Source organism: Microcaecilia unicolor, chromosome 3 (assembly GCF_901765095.1).
Source record: "Microcaecilia unicolor chromosome 3, aMicUni1.1, whole genome shotgun sequence".
NCBI classification, from domain to species: Eukaryota; Metazoa; Chordata; class Amphibia; order Gymnophiona; family Siphonopidae; genus Microcaecilia; species Microcaecilia unicolor.
In genome coordinates, this window is record NC_044033.1 from 246,310,325 (window position 1) to 246,333,125 (window position 22,801).

At 45.4% G+C, this 22,801-nt stretch overlaps 1 protein-coding gene across 1 annotated transcript in view; it reads left to right on the forward strand.

The window, feature by feature from the left end:
- LOC115466400 (oocyte zinc finger protein XlCOF22-like) overlaps positions 1-22,801 on the forward strand; it is a 206,651-nt gene that overhangs the window by 160,532 nt on the left and 23,318 nt on the right. The window lies entirely within an intron of this gene.

The window sequence follows — 22,801 nt, forward strand, 5'->3', positions numbered from 1 at the left end:
CTATAAATAAATAAATACAGGGTTCTGTGAGAGGTTCTTTTGTCCTTTCTCTGCATTGTTATCAGTATACTGACTAGTTGGGGTTCTGCACAGGTTACTTATAGTGTTCAGAGTTTAGTGTGCTCAGTCTCCCAGTGCATAACCCAAGCGTCTTGACTGGTCTGGAGGGTCTAGAGGAAAGAAAATTAGCAGGTAAGGCCTAATTTCACCATTTGTTTAGCACATTCACTTTATCCTTATCACTCTCCACATAGCAATTCTCAGCATCTGTCAGTCTTGCAATTCCATTCGTATTCTCCTTTCCCCAATATATCTAAATAGTCTTGTCACCTCTCTTTACATCTTTAGCCATTTTTCTTTCACCTGTGCTTTCACTAGCTGCATTTCCTTCTTTGCTTCTTTGAGTTTAATCCGATAATCTTTTCTGTGATCCTCTCGCGTTCTTTTGTATTTCTTGAACAAAGCCTCTTTTGCTCTTATTTTTTTCAGCCACTTCTTTGGAGAACCACATAGTCTTCCTGTTTACCTTGTTTTTGTTTACTTTCGTTGTGTAAAGGTCGGTTGTCATATTTATAGCAGTTTTCAGTTTGGACCACTGCGCTTCCACTTCTTCAGTTCATACCCATGCCGTCAGCTCCTTCATCAGATATTCCCCCATTTTATCAAAATCAGTTCGGCCACCTGAAGGGTCTGCCCATCACTTTTACTCTGTTCCCCTCCCCCTCTACCTATACCCTCTAGCCCCATCCACCTACTGCTCCTTCCCCCAGTCCCATCCATCTTCTGCTCTGTTCCCTTCCCCACCCACACACCCTAGTCCTATCTCCTGCTCCTTCCCCACTCCATCCATCTTATTTATTTATTTGTTACATTTATACCCCACATTTTCCCACCTATTTGCAGGCTCAATGTGGCTTACAAAGTACCGTAAAGGCGTTTGTCATTTCAGTTGATAACAAATACAAGATTGTGTTGTGTTCAAATGAGATAGAGGTGAATCAGGCATCATGTCTCAAGGGGAAAGAGGATAGTAAATTGTCCAGTACGATCTTTGATTATCTTCTGCTCCTTCCTTCCTCCCCCACACACCAGTTCCATCCATTTTCTGCTTTCCAGTATTTCTTGTCTATTTGACTTTTGTCTTTCTCCATGTCCACCATCATTTCCTCTGTGTCCCTGTTCCTATTCCCATGTTCAGTATCTGCCTTCTGTATCCCCATTCTTTCCCCGTCCCATTTCTCCCCTTCTTTCCCTGTCCCATTTCTCCCTTTCTTTCCTCTGCACTCCCACCCTAGCCTCTTCTCAATCTCCCTGTACCCGTTGGAATGCATCCTCTTCACTCACTCTCTCTCTCTTTGTCCCATGCAATGTAGCCTCTTCTCCTCCTCATTGACTCTCTGTTCCCTCTGTCCTGTAGACTCTTCTCTCTGTCTCTTCTCCTTGTGCCCCCTGCGATCTAGCCTTTTCCTCTCTGTTTCTCTTTCTGTGCCCCCTGCCATGCAGCCTTCTTTCTTTCTGCATCCCCTGCCATTTTTCATATTCTCTCTCTGTCTTCCCCCTGCTATGCAGCCTCTTCATTTTCTGTCTGCCATTCAGCTTCCTCTTTCTCTCTTTCTTTGTGCCCCCTGCCATGTACCCTCTTCACTCTGTCTCCCTTGCCATGCAGCCTCTCTCTTTCTCTATGCAGTGTCTTCTCATTCTCTGCCCCCTGCCATGCAGAGACTCCTGCCCACTTAAATCCTGTTTGGGTCTCAGTTGGAACCAAAACCCGGATTCCCCCAAACAAATTACCCCAACTGTCTTTCTTGGAACCACTGGCCTGGTAAATGACAAAAAGAAAACTTCAAACAAAAAGAATCTTATCACATTAGTAATGTTTTGTTCTTACCAAAGTTTGAAACTATTTTGCAGCAGAAATAACGCAAGGTAATTGGGCTACACAGGCAGAAGGGAGAAGCTGGCAGGAGTAACACCTATATCTCATTGTTAGGTGAGACCAACAAGTGAGAGATGGTCAGTGGTCTTCTTGCCCCTTCCTTACAAGAGACTTATATACAATTTCTCTTAGCTTAGAATTCAAAGAAGTTGGTTCTGTAAATTGTCATTTTATTTTTGATTGAGAAGGCACATAAAATATGCATTTCCTGGGTCCCAATTGGGCCCGTTCTTGTTAGAACTTCTTATCGCAGTTATAGAAGCTAAGGGGGTCATGGTTCTGAGGAAAAGGTGACGTTCTCAGGAACCAGTTGGTTTTTCTGTTCCATCTTTTCTCTCTCGCCTTAAGGCACCCAGGTTTCTTCACCTGCCCTGTTCCCTCCATAACCCTCCTGCCATAATATAGTGCTGATGGAAACACTGGCCACCTGCTTCCTTCTCTCCAGCTGTTTCCCTCTTTCATCAAACAGAGTCGTGGACATAATTATACTGTAGCAGAGTTCCTCTCAGGGAAAGGGGGAGGGAGGTTTCTTCTGAGGTAATTTAATTGCTTTGGCCTGAGTAGTGCAGGGAATGTTTTTTGTTTTGTTTAATCCACAGTAAGAGAAATGTATGTAATATCTTCACGCCTGTAAATCTGTACCCTTCATATTTACTAGGCCATATTCTCAAGAATCGCCTGGGGCTGCCTAACCCACAATGTTCAGTGACATTAAAGCAGGTAGTACCAGTACCCTGAATATTGCCTCTGATCGCTCACAAAATAAGGGGCTGTTATGAGGGGGAGGCATATAGAAGGAGCCCAGGGTCATGCGGGTGCCGGCTGGCTCACATAGGACATGAACTACTGAATATCGAGCTGACACCCACATAACTTTTTAGTTTTTCTTTTTTTAAATTTGACCCCCCCCCCCCCCCCCCGGCTCCCCTGACTAAGCTCCATCTTTTCTTTCTCTTCCCCTCCCCCCCTCCTCTGGTGCTACCTGTAGCCCTGGTGCTCCAGTGGATATTCTGGGGTCGGAGCACATTCTCCTCACTCCTGCTTGCCTGTATGTCATTTTTCCATAGCTGTAGAAATAAGGCTCATACTCTTATTTTTTTATTCAACAGATGATGGATTTGGGAATGAGAATGAAAGAGTGAGAATGTGCGATGAGCAGCAGAAAGAGGAATGGAAACACAAAGAATCCTCCAGAGACTATCCTTCAGCAGACTGTGAAGGAGGTATCGGTAGCATAATACCAACCAGTGAGAAAGCAGCAGTCCAGAAAGGAGAAAGATTAGAGAGACAAAAGAGAAACTGTAGCTGTTTCCCAAGACTTTTACAACCTGGAAGACTCAAAGGTGAGAAAGATTTTAAAAGTGCTGATGTTTGGGAAACCTTTACTGCAGACTCCAATTTTATTGAGCACCACATAAGTGGGCTTAGGACTGAAGTTCATGAGTGTCAAGGTATGCACAAAACCAACCCATCTGGATACTCTGGAAACTGTGAAAAACCATGTAAACATTCTGAATGTGATAAATGTTCCAGTGAGAAAAGGAACCTACAACTGCATAAAATAGGTCACATGGAACATAAACCATTTAAATGTTTAGAATGTGATAAAAGTTTGAACACTATGGCCGAGGTGAAACCTCATGAATGGACACATACAGGAGAGAAACCATTTAAATGTTCAGAATGTGATAAATGTTTGAAAATGAAGGCTGAGTTGAAACTTCACGAAAGGACTCACACAGGAGAGAAAACATTTAGCTGTTCAGAATGTTTCAGAACCAAGGCTGAGGTGAAATTTCATGAATTGATTCATAGAAAAAAAAGCATTTAAATGTTCAGAATGTGATAAATGTTTTAGCTTCAAAAAGCATCTAAAACAGCATGAAATGATTCATACAGGAGAGAGATCATTTAACTGTTCAGAATGTGATAAATGTTTCAGAACCAAGGGGAATCTGGGAAGGCACAAAAGGACTCACACGGGAGAGAAAGCATTTAAATGCTTTGAATGTGATAAATGTTTTAGAACCAGGGTTGACTTAGAATGGCACAAAAGGATTCATACAGGAGAGAAACCATTTAAATGTTCAGAATGTGATAGATGTTTTAGAGCCAAGGCATATGTGAGACGTCATGAAATAACTCATACAGGAGAGAAACCATTTAAATGTCCACAATGTGATACATATTTCAAAACTAAGGGCAAGGTAAAATGTCATGAAATGATTCATACAGGAGATAAACCATTTAAATGCTTTGAATGTGATAAATGTTTCAGAAACAGGGTTGACTTAGAACGGCACGAAAGAACTCATACAGGAAAGAAACCATTTACCTGTTCAGAATGTGCTAAGTGTTTCAGAACCCAGACTGAGGTAAAATGTCATAAAATGATTCATACAGGAGAGAAGCCATTTAAATGTTCAGAATGTGATAGATGTTTCAAAACAAAGGCTGAGGTAAAATGTCATGAAATGATTCATACAGGAGAGAAGCCATTTAAATGTTCAGAATGTGATAGATGTTTCAGAGCCAAGGCATATGTGAGACGTCATGAAATAACTCATACAGGAGATAAACCATTTAAATGTCCACAATGTGATACATATTTCAAAACTAAGGGCAAGGTAAAATGTCATGAAATGATTCATACAGGAGATAAACCATTTAAATGCTTTGAATGTGATAAATGTTTCAGAAACAGGGTTGACTTAGAACGGCACGAAATAACTCATACAGGAGAGAAACCATTTAAATGTTCAGAATGTGATAAATACTTCCGAATCAAGACCAACCTGAAACTTCATGAAAGGATTCATGCAGGAGAGAAACCATTTAAATGTTCAGAGTGTGATAAATGTTTCAAAGCAAAGGGTGAGGTGAAGAGTCACGAAAACACTCATACAGCACAGAAACCATTTATATGTTCAGAATGTGATGAATGTTTCAAGTGGAAGAACCAACTGAAACGGCACAAAAGCACTCATACAAGAGAGAAACGATAAATGTTTCAGAAGGAAGGTCTAGGTGAAAGTTCACAGAACTTCATACGGAAGAAAAACATTTAAATATTCAGTATGTAATAAATGTTTTAATAAAAAGGCCCAGTTGAATAAACATGAAAGGACTCATATGGGAGAGAAACCATTTAAATGTTTAGAATGTAATGTTTCAGAGAGTAGAGCGATCTGACTCAGCCTCCAACAAATCACAGTAGACAAACCATTTAAATAGTCAAGATGTTGTAAATGTTTCAAAAACAGGGTGTTACAGTCAGAGAGGAAGGTCAGAGCAGGCCAATGACCTGGACAAACAACTAGGAAGAATTGAACAGAGGGATTGTGGAGGCCTGTCACATTGTTTTGGGAAAGGGAATGGGACTTGATATACTGCCTTTCTGTGGTTTTTGCAACTACATTCAGAGTGGTTTACATATATTCAGGTACTTATTTTGTACCAGGGGGAATGGAGGGTTAAGTGACTTGCCCCAAGTCACAAGGAGCTGCAGTGGGAATTGAACTCAGTTCCCCAGGATCAAAGTCCACTGCACTAACCACTAGGCTACTCCTCCACTCGGCAATTTCAGCAGTAAAAAATATGAATTAATTAGCCTTACATATATGAATTACATTAAGGGAAGCCTGTATGGAGATATGTACTTTAACATTTATTCTGTTCATTATTACCACTGCTTCTAAGCTTGTATTCTAAGCAGATAAGGAAGGTACCAGGAGCAAACTGTCTCTGCAATGTTAGGAATTTAGAGAAAAAAACTGTAGCTGGACATGACACAGAAACAAGTTAGAAGATGGGAAAGATAGTTATGGAATATGGGAGGGATGGAAACTAGGTGAGAGAGGATAGGTGAAAAAGACAGATGGGCAAATGAGAATGAGAGAACAGATAGACAGATAGAAGACCTATAAAAGGGGGACCTACCCTTAGCTCAAGGGGAGTCTTATCTTCCCTAGCTGAGCTCCCCTCATGATCTTTCTCTTTTATGTTTCAGTAAGTAGCTGCTTGCACTCTGCCCTTGCTTATGATTTTTGTCTGCTGCTTGAAGTAAGAAAAATAAAGAGAATCTTGCTGAATTTGACAGCTGGATGTGTGAGAAATTTTTGGCTAAGAATTCCCCATCACAGATGTGGTGTGAAGAGGTTAAACCTCACAGTGAGTGTACAGTGGGCTGGTTACCAAGGCCGAGATGCAAATGGTATATAATAAGTCATACAAGAGAGAAACCACTTAAATGGTCTAATTGTTTTAGAAATGAAGCCCAGCTGCAATGGCCTAAAGGGTCTCACCGGATAGAAAAATGGTTTAAATAGTCTAAAAGACCCATTTGTAAATATATAAAGGGACCATTTTACTGAAGTGCAGTAAGGTTTGTTAAGCCACTGATCTTCAGAACGTCTACCACTCCTGAGATCTTTTTCCTCCATTACCATAAAGTGTGTTGAATGAACTGGTGGAACTATTGTTAGTAATATGTAATTTATCCTTTAAATCGAGCGTGGTACCGGAAGATTGGAGGGTAGCCCTTGTAACACTGATATTTAAAAAAGGATCCAGAGGGGATCTGGGAAATTCCTCAGCATCCCTCCAGACCGGTCAAGATGCTTGGGTTATGCACATCTACCAGCAGAGGGAGACTGAGAACACTAACTTTGAACTCTGTACATATAACCTGTGCCTAACCAAATATATCCAGTACATCTCAGTCTCCAGCAGAGGGTAGACATGCAGCCTGTGCAGCTTGTCCGGTCTGGTAGGATTTAGATATTTTCTAAGGGTAGTTGGTTTATTTTTTCTTCCTTAGTTTGTTAAAAAAAAAAAAAAAACAGAGGAAATCCCTGTGCCTGGTCCGTTGGTGTGCTTGGGGGTAGTGGGTCCGGTGGGGCCCTCCTTGTTCCTCGTGGGGTGTCACACCCAGGTGGCCGGGTCACCTCCCCCTAGCTGGCTCTCCCTCTTGAGCAGCCTTGTGCCTCGGCTGCTGTGGTAGGGCAGCAGCCTTGAGTGCCTTGTGGTCAGTAGCAGCGGGGCTCAAATAAAGTAAAAAAAAAAAAAGAGAGTAAAGAGGAGCTGCTCTCCGGTTTCCAACTGGTGTGGGTCTGGCTGCTTGGGAGAGCTGGGTCTTGCAGTGAGTCCATGTATGTGGGGTTTGCTGCAAATTTGGTTAGTTTGGCTTTGTTCTTCTCCGCTGTTTGTAATGTCGGGGAAGCTCCTCCGTTGCCGGTTTTGCACGCGTTGGGGGTTAGACGCACTAGGAGGTCAGTGCCATTTTTGTGGGGAACCCAAGCCTCCTTCCTCCGTGCCTCCGTTGTTAGCAGCAGAGGTTCCAGCCGCATGTTTAGATGGGGCTGAGGAGCCACAGGTGGGAGTTACAGCGGCAGTCCCAATTTTGGTGCGGGATCGGAGCCGATGCTCTCTGCGCAGGGAATCCCTGTTTTGGGTCAGTCTGCGGGGGTAGAAGCCTTCGGAGGCATGGGTTTTCCTCCGGATTTTATTTGGACCATGTTCCAGGCCTGGAAGGCGGGTCCTTCTCACTCGGAGCCCCCTAGTCAAGGGACTGAGGGTGTGGGGCTAAGAGACCGCGTTTGGAGTGGTCAGAGGACATGGAGACCTTTTCTCTCCCAGATTCTGAGGGAGATTTCAGTGCGCTGGAGGAGGAAGAGATTTCTCTGGCAGGTCAGGATAAAGAGGTGTCTTTGCCAGGTGAGGACCCTTCGGTAGTTCGGATTTTTCACAGGGATGAGTTATCCGAGCTTATTGATCAGGTGTCTGCTACCTTAAATTTTGAACCTGCAGAGGCCCCGCTGGGTGATGGGAAGCAGGTGGATCCGTTGGTTAAGGGGATTCAGTGGCTTCCTCGCTCTTTTCCCATGAATGCAGACCTGAGAGATATGGTAGCGCAGGAGTGGTCTTCCCCAGAGGCAGGAGTGGTCTTCCCCAGAGGCACCGTGTAAAGTGGCTCAGGCCATGGCTAAGCTCTACCCTCTTCCCCAGGAGGATAGAGATTAATTGAAACCTCCTGCAGTGGATGCCATGGTAACGGCGGTGACTAAGGCTACAGCTATCCTGGTAGATGGTGGGGCTGTGTTATGGGACCCTCATGATATGAAGTTGGAATCCTTTCTTAAGCGGAGTTTCGATTTGTCGGCGTTGGCGTTAAGCTTCTGTTTGTGGAGGTCTGGTAGCTCGTGCGTGTTTTCTTGGGCTGAGAGGCTTCTGGATGGTCTGGGGTCAGATAGGGCTTCTTGGGTTTGGGAATTGACTAAGTTGGAGATGGGGTCATCTTTTTTGGCAGATGCGCTATACGATTTGTTACGGGCGTCTGCAAAGAACATGACCCTAGCAGTTGCAGCCTGTCGAGCCCTGTGGTTACGGGGGTGGGTTGCTGATGCGGCTTCTAAGTCAAAGCTGTGTTTGCTCCCTTTTAAAGGTTCTATGCTTTTTGGGGAGGAGTTAGATAAGTTGGTGCGAGGACTTGGTGATGCTAAGGTCCTGTGGCTTCTGGAGCTTCGTCCTAAGTCAGGTTCCAGGGGGGCTTCTGTGCGCGGACGATTTCGGGAAACAAGGCGGTATAGGCCAGGTAGGACTAGTGGAGCAACCAGGGGTCGGTTTTTCCAGAGGACCCAGCCCTTTCGGGGTGGACGCCGTGGGGGGCCGGGATTCCTCCTCTGGAGCTTCCGGTACGGTCCATGCTTCTCAATGATGGTGGGGGACCCAGCCTCATTTGTTACGGGCGTCTGCAAAGAACATGACCCTAGCAGTTGCAGCCTGTCGAGCCCTGTGGTTACGGGGGTGGGTTGCTGATGCGGCTTCTAAGTCAAAGCTGTGTTCGCTCCCTTTTAAAGGTTCTATGCTTTTTGTGGAGGAGTTAGATAAGTTGGTGCGAGGACTTGGTGATGCTAAGGTCCTGCGGCTTCCGGAGCTTCGTCCTAAGTCAGGTTCCAGGGGGGCTTCTGTGCGCGGACGATTTCGGGAAACAAGGCGGTATAGGCCAGGTAGGACTAGTGGAGCGACCAGGGGTCGGTTTTTCCAGAGGACCCAGCCCTTTTGGGGTGGACGCCGTGGGGGCTGGGATTCCTCCTCTAGAGCTTCCGGTACGGTCCATGCTTCTCAATGATGGTGGGGGACCCAGCCTCTGGTGTGAGTCGGCGCTCGGTTACACTTATTTTACCAGAGGTGGGTCCAGATTATTTCAGACCAGTGGGTGCTGGAGGTAGTATGCGACGGTTACACGCTAGAGTTCGAAGGTCCTCTTTCAGATTTCTTTCTGGTGTCTCCTTGTCACTCGGTGAGAGCAAGGTGAGAGCAGTGCGAGATACTCTGTTGCGTCTGATCGACTTAGGAGCAGTGGTTCCCGTTCCTCCAAGGGAAAGGGGAATAGGTTGTTACTCGATTTATTTCGTGGTGCCCAAGAAGGAGGGTTCATTTCGTCCCATTTTAGACCTCAAGAGAGTCAATGGAGCTCTGAAGGTCCCCTCTTTTCGGATGGAAACTTTACGCTTGGTTATTGTGGCGGTTCAGAAAGGAGAGTTTCTCACTTCGTTAGACCTGACAGAGGCTTACTTGCACAGTCCCATTCGGGCGGCGCATCAGCATTTTCTTCACTTTGTGGTATTAGGGAAGCATTTCCAGTTTTGTGCGCTTCCCTTCGGCCTGGCGACAGCTCCTCGCGCTTTTTCCAAGATCATGGTGGTTGTGGCGGCAGCTATGCGGAAGCAAGGCATTTTGGTTCATCCTTACCTTGACAATTGGTTGATTCAAGCCAAATCAAGGTCGGAAAGCGAGGAGGCGACCACGTGGGTGGTATCCTTTTTACAGTCGCTGGCCTGGGTGGTGAATCTGGCCAAGAGTCAGCTGGTACCTTCTCAGTCCCTGGAGTACCTGGGGGTGTGTTTCGACACGGAGAAAGGTCAGGTGTTTTTGACGGCCACTCGCATTTCCAAGTTGCAGGGTCAGATTTGGCAGCTCTATGCACAGAGGGCTCCCTCTGCCTGTGCTTACCTTCAGGTTCTGGGTCTGATGGTGGGTCTGATGGCGGCAGCAATAGAGGTGGTCCCTTGGGCCAGGGCCCATATGCGTCAGTTGCAGGAAGCTCTGTTGGGTTGATGGTCTCCTCAGACCCAGCAGATGGAGGAGAAGCTTCTGCTGTCGGAGGTCACTCGACGCAGCCTTCGCTGGTGGCTTCACAATCCGAATCTAGTGAAGGGCATGCCGTTGGATCCTCCGGACTGGGTAGTGCTCACCACGGATGCGAGTCTGAGGGGCTGAGGAGGTCATTGCATGGGGCAAGTGGCCCAGGGTCATTGGACATTGGAAGAAGGTCGCTGGTCCATCAACCAGCTGGAGACACGAGCAATTCGGTTGGCTCTTCAGTCCTTTCAGTTCCTTCTAGAAGGCAGGGCAGTCAGGATTCTTTCTGACAACGCCACGGCCATCGCTTATGTAAATCGGCAGGGGGGAATGAGAAGCCAAGCGCTGGCCGTAGAGGCGGCAGAGTTACTGAGCTGGGTGGAAAGGCATCCGTGAACTCGTGGCAGGGGTAGACAATGTGAGCGCAAACTTTCTGAGCAGGCACACGTTGGATCCCAGAGAGTGGTCTCTTCATCAGTCAGTCTTCGATCACATAGTGTTGGAATGGGGTCGTCCAGTGATGGATCTCATGGCGTTAGCCAACAATGCCCAGGCTCCTCACTTTTTCAGTCAGCGCGATCCTCGAGCCGAGGGGATCGGCGCATTGGTTCTTTCGTGGCCAGTTCACGAGTTGCTCTATATGTTCCCTCCATGGCCATTGGCAGGGTGAGTAGTGCAGCGAATTGAGCGACACTCGGGCCTAGTGATCCTGGTGGCTCCCAATTGGCCACACCGTCCATGGTACGGAGATCTAGTACGATTGGCATTTCAGGAGCCGATTCCGTTGGGGCCCGAGGTGAGGTTGGTTCAGGAACCGATTGAGATGGCCAATCCCTCTCCATTCTCGCTTACAGCTTGGCTCTTGAGCGGCACAAATTGAGGAAGAAAGGTTTTTCTCCCAGGGTAATTGATACTATGTTGCGTTCTCATAAGAGGTCTACTTCGTTGGCTTTTGTGCATGTGTGGCGAATCTTCGAGAATGCAAGAGCAGGCTTATCTTCCCTTGCACGTTTCAATAGCGGAAGTTTTGGAGTTTCTACAGGACGGATTAGACAGGGATCTCTTGCTGTCTTCCCTGAAAGTGCAGGTGGCAGCCTTGTCCTGTTTCAGAGGTAAGGTTCAGGGGGTTTCCTTAGCGGCCTCTCCAGACGTTGTACGTTTCTGGAAGGAAGTGAAGTTGATCCGTCCGCCGCATTGTCCGGTGGTTCCTCCATGGGATTTGAACCTGGTTTTAGAGGCACTGGTAGGTCCTCCGTTTGAGCCTTTGGCTTCCAGCACCTGTAAGGATCTTACTCGGAAGGGAGTTTTCTTGGTAGCCATTTCTTCGGTGCGTAGAATTTCGGAGCTTCAGGCTTTGTCTTGTAGAGAGCCTTTCTTGTCCTTCTCTAGTGAGAAAGTTACATTGCAGACGGTGCCTTCCTTCGTGCCCAAGGTGGTGTCCTCTTTTCATGTGAATCAGGTGATTTCGTTGCCAGTGTTGGGTAATCGTTCGGGTGATCATTCTCAACGTCGCTTGGCCAAGTTAGATGTTAGGCGCTAGATGTTAGATGTTAGACACAGGATTTTCGGCCTCAGGTTGTTTGTTTTGTTTGGAGGTCCTAAGAAAGGTGAGGCAGCCTCCAAGGCAATTCTTGCTCGGTGGTTGAAGGAGGCTATTGGTTCGGCTTATTCGTTGAAGGGGCATGTGGTGCCATCGGTGCTTAAAGCGCATTCTACCCGGGGGGTAGCTGCTTCCTGGGCGGAGAGTAGTTTTATTCCTCCGCAGGACATTTGTAGGGCAGCGGCTTGGTCTTCTATACATTCCTTTGTGCAGCATTATAGAATTGACATCCAGGCAAGGGAGGATGCTGGTTTTGGAGCTGCTGTGTTGACCTCTGGGGTTCGGAGGTCCCGCCCTTAATCTTATACTGTTTTGGTACTTCCCAAGCGTCTTGACCGGTCTGGAGGGTTGCTGAGGAAGGTGAAATTAGGCCTTACCTGCTAATTTTCTTTCCTCTAGACCCTCCAGACCGGTCAAGAGCCCACCCATGTTGTCAGATATCTTTTTGAGCCCGTGTTCTGCTATGGCTGTTTCATAGTATGTTTCTTTAATTTTTGGTCTATGTCGGGAATGTTTCCTTGACTTTAGACTGGTGCAGTATGGGGCACTCTTTGTGTTCGGTCTGCTTGAGCACACTTTGGTTTGTTTCTCTTGGGTTTCCAGGTACAGGGGTTTGTTTTTAGTTTTCAATTGGGTGTTGAGTTTTCTCTGCTTTGCTAGGCATATACTGGATATATTTGGTTAGGCACTGGTTATATGTACAGAGTTCAAAGTTAGTGTTCTCAGTCTCCCTCTGCTGGTAGGCGTGCATAACCCAAGCGTCTTGACCGGTCTGAAGGGTCTAGAGCAGGGGTAGGCAACTCCGGTCCTCGAGAGCCGCAGGCAGGTCAGGTTTTCAGGATATCCACAATGAATATGCATGAGATAGATTTGCATACCATGGAGGCAGTACTTGCAAATCTATCTCCTGCATATTCATCGTGGATATCCTGAAAACCTGACCTGCCTGTGGCTCTCGAGGACCGGAGTTGCCTATTCCTGGTCTAGAGGAAAGAAAATGAGCAGGTAAGGCCTAATTTCACCTTATAGGCCGGTGAGTCTTACGTCGGTGCTGGGCAAAATGGTAGAGACTATTATAAAGAGCAAAATTACAGAGCATATTCAAAAGCATGGATTAATGAGACAAAGCCAACATGGATTTAGTGAAGGGAAATCTTTCCTCACCAATCTATTACATTTCTTTGAAGGGGTGAACAAACATGTGAATAAAGGTAAGCCAGTCGTTATTGTGTATCTGAATTTTCAAAAGGCGTTTGACAAAGTACCTCATGAAAGACTCCAGAGGAAATTGGAGAGTCATGGGATAGGAGGTAGTGTCCTATTGTGGATTAAAAACTGGTTAAAGCATTGTTCCCCAAACCTGATCCTGGAGGCACCTCAGCCAATCAGGTTTTTGGGATATCCACAATGAATATTCATGCAAGAGATTTGCATGCACTGGAGGCAGTGTATGCAAATGTCTACCATGAATATTCATTGGATATTCCCAAATCCTAACTGGCTGGGGTGCCTCCAGGACCAGGTTTGGGAACCAAAGGGTTAAAGGATAGAACACAGAGAGAAGGGTTAAATTGTTACGGTTGTAGCCATGCCCTTATGTTCAAACCTACTGTTTCTAGCTCTGTGACCTTTCCAGTCTGCCTTTTTCCCTATTGTTGTTCTTCCTGTAAGCCAAGCCTCGCTTTGGTCTCCCTGCTTCTGCTTCATTTCCTGTTGTTCTTCTTCCTGTTAGCCAAGCCTCACTTTGGTGTCCCTGAAGCCAAACCTCGCTTTGGTCTCCATGCTTCTGCTTCATTTCCTACTTGTGACATCATCAGCCTACTTCTTTATAAGGACCCAGGGAGCTTTCCTACATGGCCTTTGCAAGAGGTCTCTTAATCTTGTTTTACCTGTTTAGAGGATTTCCCTGCTTGGCTTGGTTCCTGAGAGGCTTGCTTCGGAAGGTCTGTTCTGTGTTCCTCAGAGTCTTGTGTTTCAGTGCTTTGCTTTGTTTCTGTGTGTATGCTTTTCTACCTTGATCCTGAAGGCTATAGAGCCACACCCTGCCCTTGGTGTCTGTATCTGTTTGACTTCCCTTGGCTCCTGCTTTTAGTCTAGCCCTGCTTTTGACGTTTGCTATGATTAAGCTCTGTGTTTAAGACAACCTTTGTGTTTAGCCAAGCTCTGTTTCTGTATTCCCTGTTCTGTTTCCTGTGTGTGTGGTTCTTGTCTGTTTATTCTGAGTCTGTAGAAGCCAGCATCATACCTGATTACTTCACTGCTATCCAGCTGTGGATGCTGGTAAGCACATTGCTTCTTTGTTTGTTTATCTTCACTTAGTCTGCTTAATCCTTTGCCTGCTATGTTTCCTTCCTGGCTCTTGAGCTCTGTTTCTGCTAAGTTCTGTTCCTGTTGTGTGTTGAAGCCAGGTTCTGCTCCTGCTCTGTGTTTGAGCTAGTTCTGTCCCAGTTCCCTGCCAAGCCAAGCCCCTTCCTGAATATGGTTCCAGCCATGCCTGTTCCAGAATCTGGTTCCAGTGAAGCCAAGCCTGTTCATGAATCCGGTTCCAGTCAAGCCAAGCCCATTCCAGAATTCTGTTCCAGCCAATCCTGTTTGAGAATCCTTAATCTTCTTTTAGAATCCTGTTCTAGCCAAGCCTGTTTGAGAATCCTGAATCCTGTTCCTGCCTTGTTTATTGTCTTGCTTCTGTTATTCTTGTTGCCTAGCTCCTACCCTGTCTTGCCTGTCTAGGTGTGCTTTGTCTTGTCTCTTTCAGTCTAGTTCTGTCCGGATCCAGTCCTTGTCTTGCCCTTTTCTGGACCCAGTTTTAATCTACTTCCGTGTTTTGCCTTGTCTTGCATTTCTGGGTCCCAGTTTTAATCCAGTTCCGAGTCGTGCCTTGTCCTGTCTGGGTTCCAGTTCTGGCCCTTTGCCTTCTTTTCCTTACCTCATCTGGATCCAGTTCTTGTGTTGTCCATTGTGTTTAGTTACCTCTGTCCTGCCTTGTTGAGTCTGTTAGTTAATCCTAGTCCAGTCTGTTCTGATTCCTGCCTGTGCCAGCCCAGGTGATTTGTCTGCCAAACCTTTCGTCCAAGGGCTCACTATTCCTGACAGTTGTGATATAAATGGTCAGTATTCTCAATGGAGAAGGGTAGATAGTGGGGTTCCCCAGAGGTCTGTGCTGGGACCGCTGCTTTTTAACATATTTATAAATGATCTAGAGATGACAGTAACTAGTGAGGTAATTAAATTTGCTGACGACACAAAGTTATTCAAAGTTGTTAAATCGCGGGACTTTTTGGCTAGACCTGTTTCAATCAAAACTAAGTGACCATAAGGTGCCTTAAATGACCACTGAAGCAATAAAGGTATAAACCCCCCTTATTCCCCAGTGGTCATTGACTCTGTCCCATCCCCCAAAGCTGTGAATAAAATAGTACACACCAGCTTCTCCTTATAGCTTAAGAAGTTATGGCCAGTCCTAGTAGAACAGCAAGAAGGTCCCTGGAATAGCCTAGTGGTTGGCGCAATGGACTGTAGAAAGGGGGGACCCAGGCCCATATCCCACCACTCTAACTGGTAAACTTGTGGAGGAAAGTGTGAACCCTCCAAAACCCAACAAAAACCTATTGTACCCATATATAGGACGATTGCAGTGGTGTACAGTTGAGTACAATAGGTTTTTGTTGGGTTTTGGAGAGCTCACCATTCAAGGGGGCCATGTTGAGATGTGTACCCAAGTTTTATTGCTCCGGGAACTGACAAGATAGGAAACAAACCAACTATTATAAAAATAAAGGCTATTTATTTACAACCTAGTGAAACTGACAGTAGATAAAAACATGATTAACTAAGAATTATATGTAATTACAGGTGAATGCAAGATAACTCAGGAACATCAGAAAAGAGGTCAGAGTGAATGCACCTCAAACCCTAGGACAGGCCTAGAATCAGGCTTTCTATCGTAACCTTTTAACAATACACACAGCTGTATACAACCTGAATGTAGATGAGGCTAGCAGATGAACAGCTGGATGCAGAAAATCCCCAGCAGGGTCACAGCAGTGCAGGCAGAGTAGGTGGCTGGGAGTTCAGGTTAGAGAGTTGCATGGGGACAGAAATGCGGCCCATCCCCTCCCGTCCCCGCCAGAATCTAACCCGTCCCCGTGAGTAATCTCCTCTGTCCCCACCCATCCCCGTGGGTGATCTCCTGCGTCCCCACCCATCCCCATAAAAAAAGAACGTATGTATTTCTAAATTTTAAATAGTCTTTATTGAGTTTTAATGAAAATACAAAATGCAAACATCCACCAAGTAAGAGGACCCAAACCAGTCAGGAATATTTGGCAGTTATTTCTTTAGTCCATTCAGAAACAAAAGTCCATCAACAGTGCGTGGTCCTAGCTGTGATCATCTATCCTCAAGAACCCGCCCAGCTGATGAAAATGACCGTTCGGATGATGTGCTGGCAGCAGGCACTCCAAGGACTCGTCTGGCAACTCTAGAAAGATTTTTCCACTTAGTTGTTTTTGACTTCCAGTAAGACAAGATGTCATCAGTAATTCCATCAGTGATAGTCATGTATGCATTCACCTGTGAAAAAGCAGATGGTATTGTTTTGAATGTGATTGTGTGAAGGCATATTTTGCAATGACAATAGTATTGTCATTACAAATAGAACATATTGAAGTAGCAAACAAAAGAAAATATATACATACTTCAGATATATTTGAAGATGAAGAAGAAGAATAGAGGTCTTCCAAGAAATGTTCTAGTTTCATCTTTTTATTGGGTTGCTGCAAGACAGAGTCATCTGGAAGTGAAATGTGTTCTGCTGGCAGTCTATCTACCATCTCTTTCAAGCTGGACAGTGCCTGTGCATATTCAATTGGTGCTAATGTTGCAAAGTTGTTTTTAAAACGTGGATCCAGCAAAGCAGCAGTACAATGCAAATGATGATTTGTGAAGTATTTATTCAGCATGTTAAGTAGATGTTTTTTTAGTTGTGAGATGATGGTACTGTCAGAAACCTTTTCAGTGAAATGTTTTTGAAGCTTTATTTTGGTAGGTAACACCAGAATGCAATGAAGGGCTTTTGTCAGTAGAGAGGCATTTTGTGGCCACTTCCTGGTTCCAAAACTTGAATGACATCAGCCAATAAGTCTTCATTGATATGAGCCAGCAGATGAAACAAATTTCTATTAAAACCTGGCTCAGCACTCAGAGTATGGAGATCTGAAAAATTTGTTGCCACTGATTTCAGTGTTAACAGCATACTGTTCCATCATGTTACTACACATTGTTTAAGTGTTGTTACTAGCAGATTGTTAATTTTTGTTCTTTTTTGCCAATGTCACTAGTTCTTTCGAAGTATCAATAAGTTGGGCAACCACAGGTGGCAAACCAGTGCCATACGAACTTGTCTGCTGTTGTAGTCCATGTGACAAAACAAGATTTAGATTATGACATGAGCATCCAAGCCACGTGTCTTCTCGAAAGGCAGCCTTCATATTATTGGCATTGTCTGTAGTGAACACATTGTCTTGACGTTGAACACAAAACTCGTCCACAATCGACTTCATTGTCAGTTTTATATTTTCTGAGGTATGATTTTCATCCAGTAATCGAGTAGCCAAGATGCACGATTCAGTTTGCCAGTTATCAATATACTGTACAGTCACAGTTATGTAGCTATGGTTGCTTTGTTTGTGTGTCCAGAGGTCAGTTGTCACACCAAAATGTGGCACCAAAGTTAGCTTGTCGATGAGTGTGATCTTCTCTTTCTCAACAACTCCATCAAGATGACGAGACATAGTTGACCCACAGGGCATGACTTGGTCCAGGTCAACGCTCCCATATTTAGCACCAATGGAGATGAGCTTTGATGCTAAATTCCTGAATCCATCTCCTTCAACAATAGAAAAAGGCCTCACATCTGTTGCACACATGGTAACCGCACTGTCTGCCACTTCAGATTTGATGCTTACAGGTACTTTGTTGGTATTACTTTCCATTGCCATACCTACCGAGTGACAGCCTGTATAAAATGATACAACACAGAAGAAATAAAAATGTATTTACTACTGTACTGAACAAATGCCATCATGAAAGACCATGGTGGAGGGGTTGGGTTGGGCCAACCTTTTCTCTTTCCATGATCTGAGGGCCAGTGTTGCCATATGTCAAAACATATGGCACTCCACTACTCACCTTTCCCTCCTCCGAGCGAACTCCATTTACCACCACCCTCTAGCGTCTGCCCGTCAACCAGTCCTTAATCCAGTTCACCACTTTGGGTCCTATCTGCAGCCTGTAGATGGAGGGAGAGAGAGAGAGAGGGTCCTGGATGGGGCCGGAGCCAGGGCCAATGGGTTGAGGAGAAGAGAGATGGGATGATGTTGCATAATAAAAACAGGGGAAAAAAAGAGAAACAGGAGTACTGGAGGAGAAACAGGCAAAGCTGGATAGAGAGGAGTTGGAGAAAAAGACAGAGTAAAGCTGAATGCTGGGAGATGAGACAGAAGAGCAATGTAATGGGGAAGAGAGAGAAGTGATGTTGGATGGTGAGAGGGTGAAAGAGACAATGGAGTGATGTTGGAGGGGGATGTGAGAGAGAGAGAGTCACAGAAGAGATCCTGGATGGCTGAGAGAGGGGGGTCCTGCATGGCAGATGGGGGAGAGAGAGAGGGTCCTGAATGGCAGATGGGGCAGTAGAGAAAAAAAAAGAGAGGGAGGAGTCCTGCATGGCAGATGGAGAGAGAGAGAGGAGATAAACTAAAAACATGTAACTCTGAAACCTTATGGCCATTTGGCAACCTACTAAAAACATTGGTAGCCAGATCATTTTATAGTTACGCGTATGCAGGGATTGGTCTCTAAAGGGTTAAGTGAGGGTGGACATAGGGTATAGAGTAACAGATGGAAGCATGGCCTGGAGACAAGGGGAAGGAAGGAGAGACAGGGATGGAGCTGGGGCTGATGAGAGAATAAGAGGCAGTGGCGAGTACATGAGCGCTAAGAGGGTGACTACAGGGGTTAGGAATGGGGGAGTAAGGAAGTGGGTGAAAGATGACGGGAGTAGGAGACTGAGGAATGAAAGATACAGAGGGGCAAAGGAAGTGCTGGAGAGGGAATGAGGGAGATGGGGAAAAGCCAGTTGATAGATGAGACAAATCTGTGAAAAGGAGACTAAGGACTAGAAGGTGAGAGAATGAGAGTAAAATCAAATGGGTGGATATAATCACAGAGAACAGAAAAGTGAGAGAGTGTGGGTGGGTGGGTGTGTGTGTGTGTGGGGGGGGGAAATAAAACAAAACAAAAGATCAGTACCAGACAGAAGGAAAGGTAGAAGACAAGAGAGAGAAGAAATGGAAAGATCAACTTGGAAAAGAATTCAGGAGAAGATTGACTCATGGAAAAGAGATGGAAACCAGCTTAATTAGAAAATTAAAATTCCCAGACTACAAAGGTAGAAAAAAATGTTTTTATTTAATACTTTTAAGGACTGAGATATGCCTGCTTTGTTAAATGTACATTTTTTTCTATTTTTATTTTATAAAGTATAGGAAAAAATTAATTTCTGCTTCTCTCTGACCAATATTGCCCTGCTTAAAGAGTCTGGCTTTCTTGAGGGTATCCATTTCAGTTTTTTTTTCTGCAGGTTTTTTGTGGTCCCCTATTTTGTACCAGGTGAGAGAGGCTGTCCATATTCTGAGGTGAAGGATTCTGCTATCACAGGAGTGGACAGCCTCAGTCCTCGAGGGCCACAACCCAGTCAGATTTTCAGGATTTCTCCAATGAATATGCATGAGATCTATTTGTATACAGTGGAGTCAGTGCATGCTAACAGATCTCATGCATATTCATTGGAGAAATCCTGACAATTCGACTGGCTTGCTGCCCTCGAGGACTGAGGCTGCCCTCCCCTGTGCTAGCATATAGTGTCTGTGTAGGAAAGGTCTAGCTTGTTCCAGTTTCCCAGTAGCCGGTATATTGGTGCTGTAAGCCAGGCCCAGTATAATATTTATATCACTCTGTTTTCATAGTGGGTTAGGGTTGTTATGGTGTATTAGTTTTCAGTATAGGTTTTGAGTGTCATCTTGCAGGATTTAGTGTTATTTCACTAAGTATCTGGCCCTATTTGAAAGTAGGCTTTGGGGCAAGGGCTGCCTTTGGCGGCCCTTGTCACCCAAAGTAAAATGCTCAGTACTAGTGGTCTCCACATCCTGTAGAGTCACCATACAAACAAAAGCCCATCTGATTAAAAAAAAAAAAAAAAGTATCTAGCAGTGGAAGGAGTGTGTTTGCTATCCCTGAAGTGATGGTCACAATTTGAAATATTTGTACTTCTAGTTAAGAAGACAGGCTGCCTGCTCCCACCTGTCCTGGGACATCTGCTGTGTCTGGCCTCCTGGACCTGATGTAACTTTCTGTTTTCCTCATAGGCAGGACACAGCAGAGGCAGTCTGTGTTAAATCATTGCTGGTCACAGCCATGGCACCAAAGCGACATCGGCACTGCTGCCTAGTCGACACCAAACAGCGCCTATTTTACAAATGTCTGCTCCCCCTGACCTCAAAACCTGGCTATGCCTCTGTATGCATGTACGAAAGATGTGCGTAGTGCATAGTGGTAGGAATGCAGGTAGCAGCTACATTTTTTATACCCGAGCTGCATGATAAAAGTCCATGCAGCTGATTTGCATGCGATTTCTTTTGTGAATCACTCGCTATTTCCACCTCAGTAATTTTGACTGAGCTGGAAATAGCAAGCATCTCTTTCCAGGGACTTCTGTGCATTGGATCCTAAATCACTTCCCTGATGTGTTCTCCCTGTATAGGACCCACTGCCTCTTATCTACTTTCTACACAGATGCACTTTGAGGACTCGGGACATAGGAAATCCCAGAAAGACCTCACCCAAGAAGCACGCATGACCCATTATCAGACTTGAAGTCACTAGGCAGAGATTGTCATCCTATCAAGTACATAGTTTTTGGTGTACCAAGATGGCTGCATTTGGCAGTATGAAAACCTCCTTGGGTGAAGTAGCTTCAACCTTGTGACATCATGCCATCTGCTGTTAATCAAACTTCCTTGACCACACCAGGAGGAGGAGCTCTGAACATGCTTTGTCTGTTCTCCTGTGTTCTTTCTTTGTCTAGTGTCTGCAAGAGCTGCAAAGAGGGGAAAAAAGACTCAGAACAAAAGCAAAAACTTAATGTCTCTGGGGTCTGGAAATCCCTGGAAGACCCAGTCTCAGATCTGCAGAAAGAATTTATCTGAGACCTGGAATCAGCTCAACCTCCTACTGTTTTATTTGTCTTTGCAGGAAAAGGGAAATCTGCAGCCTGAATCCATCCCAGCAGCTGCAGAATTCAGAGGGGAAACAGCAGGGAAATGTCTGCCCTGGTTCCTGATCAGGTAAGAAATTACCTCTTGTACCCAGGGTTCCAGCACTAAAAGGAAAATATTTCTGTGCAGCTTTTCCAGCTTTCTCTTCTCTCTCCTTATTTGTCTGTGTTGAGTAAAGCAGTAGGTCTAGTTTATGTTTATTAAAACAATATTCTGCTTAGCTGAACAAAAGATCAAAGCTGTTTAAGCCAGCCCCAGGGTCCTTCCCTCTGTTGCCACGTGGGAAGGAATGAGGCGGCAGAGGGAAAGCTTCAGGCCAGCTGGAGAGAGCAAGACTGCTGACCCTACCTGCCAATGCTGCAAATCTGTAGGCCTGTGAGGACCAGGGGGGCAGTGGATGGTAGGAAGGCATGTCCCTAGGGGGGGAACAGGGGAGGACGAGAAACTGCACATGGATGGAAGAGAGAGGGGAAGATTCTGCATATGGATGGAAGGGAAGTGAAGTGGGGGATCCACATGAAGGAAAAGAAAGAGGTGAGAGGAAATGCACATGGAAGGAAGGGAATGGGGTAGGGGACAATTCTGCACATGGATAGAAGGAAAGTATGTGTAGAAGAGAAGGCAGAGGGGAAAATGCATATGGATGGATGGAAGGGAAGGGAGAGGGGGAAATGCACATGAATGCTGCCAGACTGGGACAGACTGAAGGTCCATCATGCCCAGTATCCTGTTTTCCAGCAGTACCTAATCCAGGTTACAAATACCTGGCAATATCCCAAAACAGTAAAATAGATTTTATGCTGCTTATCTTAGAAATACTTGTCATAAAATATATATGGTTTTTATTTTCTCCTCCACTCCTATTACAACTAACAAAATATATAGGAGAATGTTTTCAGAAACACTTACAAATCATAAATGAGGTAGAGTCTCATATCATTAAACACGGCTACCATTCACATCACTCCCGTGGTGAATCTATGCTCGTGCATCAAGATCTAATCATTGACTCATACCTTCGCCATCCTATGTTTTACTCTATCTACAATAAAGTTATTGTACTGTATTGTATACATAAGACACTTAGCTTAACGGGCTGATGCGCTCCTCTGTAACTGGTGTGCCTGTGTGCCCCGACAGGTGCCTGTTTCACAACACTTCGTCAAAGGGGACTCTCAACTCTCACACCGTTTAGCTATTATGTGTCTCATCGTAGCTGATCGCTGTATCAGCTACAATGAAACAATAGCTAAACGGTGTGAGAGTACCCTTTGACGAAGTGTTGCGAAACAGGCACCTGTCGGGGCGCACAGGCACACCAGTTACAGAGGAGTGCATCAGCCCGTTAAGCTAAGTGTCTTATGTATACATAGGACCCGGGACACTTGGAGTCGATGTATTCGGCTTCACTTTACGCTTCCCCTTTGAGAATTATAGTATAGAGTCAAAACTCCCAAGGGGCAGGGTGTGCACCTTAGGGCATACCTCTTTTGCCACACCCTGCGGCCTCACCCCTGTGGCGCAACTCTTTTCAAGGCAACAGGACACTCGATATCTGTGGGTGTCCAATAGGGTGCCTGTTGGAGTCAGCACCGACTCTCCCTCACAGGAAGGCTCCTCCCTCTGCAAGCTAACAGCAGCAGAGGGCAGCTCCACCTCACACCATTGCCTCAGTTAAGCCATCACCCCCTAACTAAAGTTTTAAAAAATCTTTGTACTTAGAAATAAAAATCTCTGAATGTTGAGCACCTGATTCTCATAACGTGATGTCTGTTTTGGTGGCCCTTTACT